This window comes from Anguilla anguilla, chromosome 14 (genome assembly GCF_013347855.1).
Source record: "Anguilla anguilla isolate fAngAng1 chromosome 14, fAngAng1.pri, whole genome shotgun sequence".
In the NCBI taxonomy this organism is placed as follows: Eukaryota; Metazoa; Chordata; class Actinopteri; order Anguilliformes; family Anguillidae; genus Anguilla; species Anguilla anguilla.
In genome coordinates this window covers 20,539,328-20,551,441 of record NC_049214.1, presented here as the reverse complement: position 1 = coordinate 20,551,441, position 12,114 = coordinate 20,539,328, and the positions used below count along the sequence as shown (strand labels likewise).

Here is a 12,114-nt window from a genome sequence, read left to right as displayed (position 1 = left end):
CCAGCCCAGGACCAGCTCAAAGGGACCCTTTCAAGGATCTCATGAATAAAATATCCCACATGTTCCGCAATATAAGCATCAGGGCCCAATGTATTATTTATGACATCTCAGACGTAACGAACCCATAAAAAAAGCAAAGAATCAAATGAAAATCCTGGCTTTGAAATGGAATTCAGATGTATTTTTTCGCATGTTTTTGTCGAAGTCCGTCATTGCATGCGACTGTATGGTAAATATGAAATATGAAATATATACACACACACCTGTTTAGGGCCTGGTACAATTTAACAACACAGATTTTTGACTGTTTTTAAGCAATGTAGAATGCAGCTGTTGCAGTATTTAGGGGGGTGTGATATAGTGTTGTTTGGGAAAGGAATGTTTGATGGAACTTTCTCACACAGCATGCGTGCGCTAGCTGCATCACTGGAGCAGTGGGAACAGGCGACGGTGACCTCTATCATAAACATGCGTCAAAGGAAGACGCAAAGCTGACCACTGATATATTCTGGCACGGGCTGTATGTTTATAAACACAAGATCATATATTCCTCAGAGAGACATGCTGAAGAAAAGACTAAGTATATCCTTTTGTAATTTTCTAAGAAAACTAATTCAGCAAATTCAATCCGTGGTTTAAAAAAGTTAGGTGAAAAAGAATCATTAAAAAAAAAAAAAACTTTTCTTAGAATAAATACATCCAAATTGTGCCTGTACAGAGTGTTCCTGGAAGATCACACAATTGCCATCAGACAAATGGCAAAGAAAACCCAGTCAAGCTGTATGCACTCTAACAATTATGGTAATTATTGCTGTAGTGACCCACAGATCAATTCATTTCCTATTGTACGCATATACCCTTCAGCTCACATACACACCCAGTAATTCAGTGGTTGCCCTATTAATTATACCAATCGAAGCATGAGAATGCAACAGAGAGAATTTTAGACATTTTGTCTCTGTGGATGAGATATTTCTGTAACTTGCTGCCAATGGTCCAGTATCAACTAGAGTTTCTGTTGGTCTTATTTAAGGTATGCTTTTATGTTCATACTGTGAGTGTTTACACATTTGTGCTGTAATTAATAAACTGCCATTAGTGCAAGAGAAACTGTGGCATTTGTATTGAAATTTTCCTTTTGTCCCAGGTCTGCCTAGTCTACTATTTGAGTATGTGTAACATTCCGCACTGTGGCGGGGGAAGTTTTTTTTTTTTTTTCATTTACAGCAGTTGTTGTGACATTGTAAATGGCCCACCCAATGTAATAATGTTTTACCTTCAATGTTTTGCTCAATGAATATATTCTGCGTACAACATGATAACCCCCACTCCATGCAAGTACATTGGTTCACTTCATTGTGTGAGAGTGCTGTAAGTCTGTCAAACACCTCTATCGGTGTTTCTACGGAGATTGGGTCCACCCCTCACACATTTGGTGTGTTTTGCCATGTTTTTGGTGGAGATTTTCTCTCACTCTTGGTAACATTAGGTTATTTTCAGGAGCCTATTATTCGCGTGCAGTGGAGTTGAAAACCACACGTGGCACACCATCACATAGTTTGCTGTGAATATGTTGCTCACCTCTCCATTTCCCTGTAGGTAGCCGAACAGGCATAGGCATTTAGGGTAGGCGCTAGAGTTTGGCATTAGGGCAGACATCTGGCCTTCCTGAACACAATGGTGTCAGCATAGTGATATTATTTTTAATTAGATTAATAAAATTTTCCAAATCCGTGCCTCATCTGGTGCTTGAACTTGAATTGTGGGAGGCTGAATACTGTAATTTAGGCTAAGCTCTGTTTGCTTGTTAAAAATAAGGTAGTGTAGCTGAGTCAGCACCAGCGGTTTCACGTCAGGTTACCACACTGAATTTACTTCGTGACAGTGTCAGTCAATTCATGACTTTCAGTATTTGGTAGAGTAGCCTCTGCCACAGAATTATACCACTGCAGTATAGATCGCGATGGCCCTCTCTCCTCACTGCAGCACTGCCAAGGAACTAATGCTGGCTTTGGTCGTCTTGAAGTAGGACATTAAAATTCTGTTGGTGTTTCAGTACTGTTGATTAGCAGCAGGGTACAGGGCATGCTAAAACGCACCATCCCTGACTCATCCTGCTTTTACTTTGGCCCAGCTAATGCGTTTCCATCAATTAAGCAACAAAACGCACACACAAAATGTTAAGATTTATGAAAATCACAGTCCTAATAGTGATAAGTTTTGTTTTCCCCCCCCCTCCATTGCACTGTTCTGTGACTCATATCCATCTGCTAATTTGAAATGGCTCATTCAGGTGCAGATGCCAGTCCCAGGCTGCACAGGGGCTTGCAGCAAACAAATCGTTCTTTCACTCCTGTGTCACCAAAGCTCCAGTTCGGTCTTTTTACATCCTGCTGCTGCTCCAAAATGGACTTGGACATTTTAAAAATCTTCGGCTACCTATTTAATAGAATAATACATATTGGCAAGGGAACAGCTGAAACCTTTCCATCTGACATTGTTTTAACAAGCTCCCTGCCAGTGCTCTGAATATTTCTGGCAAGAACTCAATCTAACATTGTCTCAGTAGCCACGTATTATCATCCTGTTCCCTGACAGTTACACTGGCTCTGAAGGTCGACATATACTTTACTTGGGCAGTTTGTCCATCTTGAGTATTCACATCAGACAAGGGTCTACAAGCAGCTGTGTTTGCTTAACAGTAAAACTAGTTATATCATATAGTGCGCGCCTATTCCGGTTTTCTCAGGGGTCAACTGTGGATTTGACCCCTCACTGGAGCGTGGCAGTCGTCTGTAGGCAGCAACAGCACAATATTCGCACATATACAGAGTACCGTGCAAATTCTGAAAACAAAAATATTCTGCAAAGTCTGATGCGGGTTTAGTCGGTTCATTGACGGGTGTGTCCCAGCACAAGTGTTACCAACGTGAGCCTCCTTCCTGTGTGAAATTACACTGTGAGAACTGAGACTATTTGAACCTCCCCCAGCTTATCCATTTAAAAATATAAATAATCTCATACAAGTTGATACATTTTTGCAACCAGCACAGAGAAGACCTTCCGGAGAGGATGCCAAACAAATGGGTATCTGGAGCTAGATCACAATAAGGTCCCTTCTTAGAGCATGGGCAAGAAGCTAACTAGAGTGGTATTGACCGTGAATTTAAAAAGTATTTTTGTCATACGACAACCACAGAGCAATGAAAAATATGGTGAGAACCTTTAAACAGTCTAAACACCAACCATGCTCCATATGATATATCTCCAATGAAAACTCATGGAATGGATCTCACTGTGAACATTTAACATTTCTGAAGGCAATCTAGCGTTACCTAGTTTTCTCTGCGTGTCACAAGCACATGGTGTTTACGATTGCACAGAAGGAGCCCCAACTGTACAAACACTCCCCTCACAAGTGCCTGCCACACCCCTCAGCACAGACCCAGTGCAAAGACTGAGGCTCATTCCCTCACACAAAGCGATGACAGAGGCACGGCCACCATACTTCAACACGGCCATCAAATCCACACGCACATTGGCTGCTCTCCTTTTAAAGACTGCCCTCAGAAAGCCTTACGACAGCACAGTGGAGAAACCCTAAGACAACACGAGGGAGGTGTGCTAATTTAGCTTCCAGAACCTATTGGTGTTCTCTGCTTACACAGTGTGTTTGCTCTCTGCAGAGGAATGCCACGAACCTCTCTCTTGGTCCACAAAAGCCCTGTTCAATATTTGACATCTCTTTGTTTAGAGCTTTCATTTGTGGGAAAGTGATCTGATTTCACAGCTCCATTCACGGAGAGCAGCTCTGAGAGGCACAGAGAAACATAGATTAAAACGCAGGGTTTCTGCTGTTGCTGTGGTAGGAAATGGCTGTGCGACACTTCTCTGGCATGGAAAAAAGTGTTAAATATGCTCCTTGATTTGTTCTCCTGAATGGCCCATTAACAACAATGGATGAACCTCATTGAATGCTTATCATCGTCTCTTTAATCTACTGTCTGAAACAACACTTAAGACCTTTTAAAAATTCCCAGCGGAACTCGAAGCATGAATTCTTTATTTTTCCTTTATTCTTTAACAAGCTGCCAAAGCCATTATCCAGACCATCTGTCTGTCTGCAGGCTGGGGTACCAGTCTCACAGCTGCTGCAATAAACAGCTTCAGCGCTAGACCGCTAATGCTAGGCTGTCTAACCGGGCTGTGCACGGTCTGTCTGACGACAGGATATACAGCACTGCAGTTGTCTGGGGAGAATTGCCGGTCAGCTTTTACCACTTGTGTACAGTGGTATTCACACGGGTGGCTCAATATCAAAAAGCGCGATTCAGTCGCCCTCAATCCGCAGTCCAGGTAGAGTATCAGGTTCTGTCCATTTAAAAGGCACTGACATTTTTATCAGCACAGTATTGTCTCGTAAGATGTACCAGACTAGTTTTTTTAAAACCTGGCAAGATTTTATTGTAAGAAAGAATATTTAAATAAGGACTGTGTTTGATGTGCCCAGAATACAGAAAGGCCATTTTAAAATAACCAAAATGGAATCTATTATGTTGCTTTACAAGTCACAGAGACATGTCCAGAACAGGTTGAGAATGACTGCCTTGGGTTTATCCCTAATCTAAACATATCCCTTCCCGCCAGTGGAACCACACATAAAAGGAATTAGTGAAGAAATGTATGTCTTTATTCAAGATGTGTTCATTTTTCCACTTACCAAAACAAATGAAGATGTCTTGTACTGAACTCCTAATTCTTCCCAACTCACAGGCCCAGGCACAAATCACTGCAGGAAGTCCAGTATAAATGGATGATTAAGTATGTAAGGAGGCTCTCTCTGAATTTGCAGTAGATTTAGGGCACAGTACAGTGTGGGCATCCGTTTAAACGTAGGGGGCTGAATATACAAAGAGCAGTTAGAATGGTTTCTTTTCAGAGTCAAGCCTCCCATGGTCAAACACTGCAGAAATAGCACCAGGGTAAGAGCAATCTCCATGACAAGCTCAAACATGCAGGGGGGCGATAGTCAAACAGAACGGGCAATGCACTTCGCAAAGCATAGATCCGAACAAACCAGTCTATCATATCATGTTTCCCATCAAGGGAAAAAAAAAAACAAAAACAACAACTGTTCATAACTAAAAAGACAACGGTCGCACAACACACAATAAATTTGGAAAGTACACACGGAGCTTTGTTGAGAATATGAATATGAAGCATTCTCCGAGTGTTGCCACTAACATCAAAAACATCAGCCTGTGGTTGTTTTTCTTTTATGCATATTTACAAAGCAGACCGATGACTCAGAAGTCTGTGTAACGAGCCGCTGGCTCCTCTGAAATTTGAATGTTGCTGGGAGGATGAGTTTCATTTGAGAGGCCATGCTGAAGTGACAGTGGGGTGTGAGGATGGGTACCTTCCTGTGGAGCTGTGTTCATGCAGGGAGGCTACAGAGAGGGCTCTGCCAGAAGCAAATAAACAATATGTTTTAAAAATGCTAAAAGTACTCATGCACCAATTGTTGTATGAACAGTACTCTTTTATGTTTTTCCTCAAGTCTACCGTAAATACAGTATATATAAGGATTTACCATAAAGCTATTTCTGTGACACTTGTGACCATGTTATATTGTGCTTTAATTCTGACTAACAGGCCTCTGATGAGGAATTAGTGAATAGTGTGGATTCATCCACAGTCATACTTTGTCCCTTTGTGTGTGACTCAGCTGAGTAACAGATCCGTGACCGTAATGTGCCAGACCGCAAAGTCAGACTAGTCAGCACTGGTCAGCAGGGTTAAAAACCAAAAAATATCCCTTTCAAAACCAGACAGTCCAAAAACACTTCACAAACCCCACATAACACAGCAACATACTACACTGCCTGAACAAGAGCCTCTGAACACCAGTCTTTGATTTCACACTGCTACAAACACTAAAATACAACTAAAGAAAAAGAACAGGATGAAGAGCTGAACAACAGAAACTTTCACAGCAGAGACTGAAGGCATGCCTCATCCCATTTTAGCGACCTCGAACGTTGGCGGAAATTCGTCTGCTAAGCCGTCCGTCATTAATCCACAGAATGCATATAAAAATAAATGCGTACGGCCTGTTTTTGTCTGCGACTCTACTCAGCCTCAGACTGTGCGCAGTGTTGTTAAAGTCAGTCTTATGTCATTTTGGCACAGTCCTGTGGGATAAGCGCATGTGGCTTGGCTCGGGTCCAGGGCTAATTGGCAGGGCGTTCTCAGGGCAGGAGTAAGGGACTGGAACAGCAGTGTGGGGAGGCAGCCCCGCTTCTGCTGTAGCTCAGAACCTGTCCGCAGGCACCCTGCTCTTCCGCTAACTGCTGCAGTACGCAACGGGCAGACCAAACAAACTTCACTCAGCCCCCGGCAGCAGAAGCGCTTCTCAGTGATCACACGGCGCGCGTGCGAGCGCCGTAAATACCCTCCTTGTGGGTGACTCAGACGTCTTCTGTTCATGCGTGTGTGTGCGCCTCTCTGCGTGTGTCTGCGTGCGAGCGTGCCTGCCACCGTCCCGTCTGTCATACGATCACAGCCTCGGATCCTCAGCTGCGCTAACTGTCCTTTCTGCAAACTTTATTAGCGGCAGCGGCGCGTCTACAATGCCCCCATATAAACGGATAGCGCTGATCCTTCTCTCTCCTGGCAGCTGATAGCAACGTGATCCTCCGGGCGCTGCGAAGCATTCCTGATTCCGGACGCATTCGTTCCCACCGTCTTCACACTGGGAATGATAATAATCCACAGGGGACGGCGCTCGCTGCGAACCTCGCTCGGGGACATTCGATAGCCGGCACAAAGTAATGCGGGAACTATTTTAATTCAATCAGAGATGGAGACTGCGCTCTGTAATGAGGATCCGTTCACCGGTAATTTTAAGAATGGGTGTACGTTTTTTTGGCTTTTGTAATAGCTCCCTGAAAGACACATTTAGACTGCTGATTCATCTGTCAGCGCTGAACTAATCCTCTGTGCGTGCCTTTGTCCTTGAGACTTGTCAGTTGAGGGGCACATCTCTGCTTCATTTTCCTTTTCTAGTTCCCAGCTGAACACGAGGACTGGCATGCGGTAGTTTAACCCACACACACAAGTATTTCAGCTCAGTTTCTTAATGTCAGAAATGTCTGAAATCTGGCTGTTTCTGCTTTCATCAATTCACTGAAATTCACTGCACTGCCCATGAATAAGGAATCACCTGCTGAATGAATACTAATTGTGTCATGACTAATTGTGCCATTGTTAATTGCGCCCTTTCTGAATGTAGTCTGAGCAAGCATGGACAATAGTAAATTGTGTTAATCACATACAGTTAAAATGTAATGCGGAAAAGAACATATATTTTTCTGGTGATGGTGCTACAGTATAATAACAAAGTTTGCATTTCAGGATGTTTGCACCCATCTAAACAGGTACTTGCTTATCTGTTATCATTTACACAGCAGATATTCAAATAAAGTACCATACCTGAAGCCGGACTATATTATCTATTCACATGAAAACCTCGTTCACAGAACCAAAATCGGAGGTGACGAAAACTATTTGCATTAGTTTCGTATAGCATTTGTATGAAAGGAAAATGATCCATGCAGTCACTGAATCAGTCACAGTTTCTCAGTAAACTGTCTTCACTGAAACAGAATACAAGCTGACACATATAAACAAGTGTGCATTCTTTCTTTCTTAGGATAAACCACGTTCAGCACAGGTTTAGTGACATGTAATAGCATTCAGAGTCTGTAGCTCAGAAGAGAAGCATGAGAAAGCAACTTGTCCTGTCTAAAAACAATTACAATAGAGAGGCACACAAACCCACAGATACAGTACCTACACAAAAACAGACAAGCAGACACAAACATACACATGCACACACATGCGCACGCACGCAGGCACACTAACGCATCTGTGTACGTACCCTTGAAACCTGACCCGACAGTCCAGAAGCAGTGAGGTACAAAAACGAGAGGAAGGAAAAAAAAAAAGGAAAAAGACTGACAATCCACACTTTACTCAGCGAGAGAGAAGCAGTCCGGGAGAGAGAGGCTGCGGTGGGGCAGAGTCGCTGCTTCTGTCACCCCCATACAGCGGCTCAGCTGCCGCGGAGCAGGACGGCGGTCTGGGGTCTGGAGCGCAGGGGAGGCGAGGCGAGCTGTCATAAACTTTTCCCTTGACTGGTCAGACCATCTGCGTGCCGGGGGTCTCTGGGGGCCAGCAGTCGCAGACGCAGTCACGGTCGCAGATGCAGTCGGCGCAGCGCAGCCGCACGGGGCGCCTGGAGCAGCAGCCTGCGTGCCGAGCACAGCCAGCACAGTCCCGGGGAAGTCAGGCAGCAGGCAGGCTGCGTGCAGGGGAGGAGGCGCCGGGTGTTTGTGTGAGCATGTTTGAGGAAGTCTGGAGCGAACGGCTCTGACTGAACACGGCCCTCGCGCACTCTACAGCCTCAGGTTTCAGGTTCCACCCAGGCAACTGCCAGCCCCCTCCCTCCATACACACGCTGCCAGCCCTTCTTCAGTCACTCTCTCTCTCTCTCTCTCTCTCTCTCTCAGGGCTCTCTCTCTGTCAATTTCTCTCAGGGGCTTTTTCTCTCTCTCTTTCACTGTTGTCTCTCTTGGGAACTCTGTTCACTACTCACTATGCCACTCTTTCTGTCTCACACACTCACTGACATCCTCACTCAGGGAGACTCTCTCTCCCTTTCTCCCCCTCTCTCTCTGTCACAAGGGCTCAGCCTCCCTCTCTCTCATTCACACAAGGGTCTCACCCTCTCTTTCCCAGTGGCGCAGTTCCCCCAGCGGGAAAAATTCCACCTGAAGCTTCAGAAAACGCCAGTGCTCTGAGACGGCTCTGCCAAGCCTCTCGGCACGCTGTCACCCGCACACTGTGATTGGTCGCAGGACAGACAGCCGGAGTTCAGAAACTTGTGCTACCACAGCTGTACAAATAACAAACAGCAACAGAAAGCAATTTATTTGTTTGCTCTGGGCCGGTGGACAGCTGCGCAACAGCTACTGTCTCTGTCATGGCGCACCCTTGAGGAGCTAACACAGAATAAGGTGGTGGTTAAATCTCTTACGGCATCAGGCATAGGTCCTTATTACTGAGACAAGAATGGCAACTATAAAATAATGCGCTAGCTTGATGAGGCCCTTTAAGAAATTCTACTACTGTGGCATTCATTGTTATACCCAGGAGTACTTCATTACGCCAACGTAATCAAAGTGCACAAGCTAACTGGCAGGAGCACAAAACAGTTTTGCTTCTCTTAGTTCAATACTGGAACACAGGATTTTTGAGAAATCTCAATGCAGACCAATGTTAACACTGGAATAAGACAGAATGAACAATGAGTTCTTAAGAAAGAACTTCAGGTAGCCTAATATTACATTTTGTGACAGGGTAAATTTGGATTTAATTTAAATTAAATGTGATGGACAAATTAGTCATGACCTTTTGAAAAAGAAACGGTACAGCAGCTTACAGTACAGTCCATGGTTTCACATGGAAATGTGGAAATTCATTCTGGAGAAGTGGCAGAATGATATAGATTTTATTGATTATTTTTATGGCTTTAGATGGTTGAGGTCCTGAAAACAGAGTTACGGAACACAAACAATGCTTAGTTAATCTGATAAGGGTTTTTTTCTGTCCCTCCGAACTATATCCACACAAGTTTTGGCCAACTTTCTCTTTGCAAGCCTCACATTTATACTCATTACGCTGAGTTTTTCCAAATTTAAATTAATCAAAATCTTACCTTCTACAAATATATCCAGTGGAATATGTGTCAGAAATAGCTGTATAAAAAATGGTAGAAGGTAGAAAGCAGCTCTGTCTGTGCAGCTGACAATATCAACACTGGCCAAAAGAGAGCGCCTCATTTTCGGAAGCACATGAGACGAATGTATTCAGTAAGCAGAAAACTGGGATATCACTTGCACCTCTCACATGTCAAACCTATACTTATCTTTGTCTTTCGTTTCGAAGAACACTGATAACTGCAAATGTGAAATGGCACAAGCCAGTCCACTGCATGAGTAATGGTTCATAGAATATTTACTGTCACCACTTTGTTGAAGTCATTATGTCTTATTTAGTCACACTGGAAAATACAATGCTCTGTTTCCCAATTGTCCATTTTGAAACATTCTGTGACAGAGGCTGACAACGCTCACATATTGCTGCATTTCTGATTTCTTATTCAGCTCCAGGGAGATTAATAATTTCAGATGTTTTCAAGTCACATATAATGCTAGGGTGGTATTTACACCCTATTAGTTGCATTTATTCTTAATGGAATGATCTTAGTGTCACTGACCATTGCAACAACATTTAAAAAAATATCAAATTTCTAATATGAAAATGATGGCAAGTTATAACCAAAGGTAATCACTATGTTTCACAGAAATTAGACATGCACTATTCCAATGAAGCCAATGTTTTTGTACATTAGTTCAGCCACTTGAATGTTTGTGTCAATCTGACCCTGTCATCGCTCGATTTGTTTCCGCCAACTAGTGTTTCACAAAACATAAAAATTAATAGAGGTCTGATTGTGCATAAAATCGTATGACTTCACAAAGCAACTTTAAAAGTCTACAATTTTATGTGCAGTAGCCTACTGAGACTGCTATGCCAAGCAAGTACTTGGTCACTCACAAACCCAACTCCAGCAGGCAAAGGACCAGCTATAACAATATATTGTTATAATTAACACACTATCTGAGACTACAGGACCACAATAGTGTAATACTGTAGGTATGCACCTATGTTGCTTCACCTGCAGTCCGAAGCCAGGACATTTGATGTTCACTACTATGTCTGACAGACGCTATATAGCCTGATACATTGGCACGTAGATGATAACTTTTGTGTATCATTTGTGGCCACATTATAGATGGTGATCTTACTTAAGCTTCAGCGAACGTATAGTATACGATTGCATCCACTTGCGCTGTCTTTTAATTCCGTCCGTAAATTCGATTCAGTCTTGAAGACATCCTAGTTCTTTCCAACTATTGTAGAAAGCCGCCATTCCTAAATATGACAACGGATGGATGACCTCAGATGCAGCTTCGTTTGTGCGTTAAGGAAGCAACTGGCAGCAGATAGAGGTGTCGCTGGAAAGCTAACTAATGCAATCTTGTCTCTGAAAACACCTGAAGCGTAGATAGATAGAAAGTTAACCAGGCTTCTAGGCAAGAAGCAAAAGTATGAAATATATTGATGGCTAAATAACTTCCTTTTTTGTGAACTGTCCGAAAATAGCAAGCTGACAGTAACCTAATTTACATGGAAGCCTGTGTAACTAGGTAGCCAATCAAATATATTTGCATTCAGGACATGTAGGTTTGTCTATTTAGACTATTCTAAAATAGTTTTGGTTAAAAGTATACACGGCCTTCCTGTAGTGGCGCTTACCTTCAAGTCCAGAAACAAGTGGCATGGTTTAAATACAAAATAAAAAAAGCACGTCAGAAATATTAGCTTCCTAAGAAACATTAGCTTCCTAAGTTAGTAAGAGCTAGTTTATACATTCAAATATATGACGCCCACAAGTTCAAATGTGCGCATCCTTGAGTGCAGAAAATACGTCATCTGTGTGTCTTTCAACTGGCTGCTTTCAGATGTTGCAATTGGTTGACAAAGATAAATCTCCTGTAGGGAGAATTAGTCAGTACAGAGCTGGAGCATTTATGATGGTTTAATGAAAGAACATTTAAGATGTGGTGTAGTTCACAAATAAATATATAAACCAGATCCAGGGCTTTATTGTGTGGCTGTGTGAAGATGCATCTGAATTCTATGAATTCTATGAGTGAGAGTCAGTGGTCATTACGATCATTTCTTTGAGGAACCCAAACTCTTGGTAAGCCTTGGTAACCCATAACATAGTGGATGACACATCTGCTAAAAACTACAAACACATCGATTCATAATAGTGGCAGCCTCAGAATTTACTCACTAGACCTGCAATCTCTGCAGAGTTGCCTTCTGCATGATGTACACTGCTTGTGTAAACATTATTTTTTATGCCATATTGGTTGCAGATAATGTGGAGAATGCTGCCAAGCCCATATATTTTCTCAG

General features: G+C 42.9%; 1 protein-coding gene across 1 annotated transcript in view; it reads right to left on the bottom strand.

The window, feature by feature from the left end:
• The window catches only part of arhgap24 (Rho GTPase activating protein 24), a 97,247-nt gene extending 88,499 nt beyond the window's left edge, over nt 1-8,748 (bottom strand). The window contains exon 1 of the mRNA XM_035392120.1: nt 7,943-8,748. The gene's annotated coding sequence lies outside the window, so the exon portion shown is untranslated. The remainder of the gene's footprint in view (nt 1-7,942) is intronic.
• Nucleotides 8,749-12,114: the final 3,366 nt, after the last annotated feature.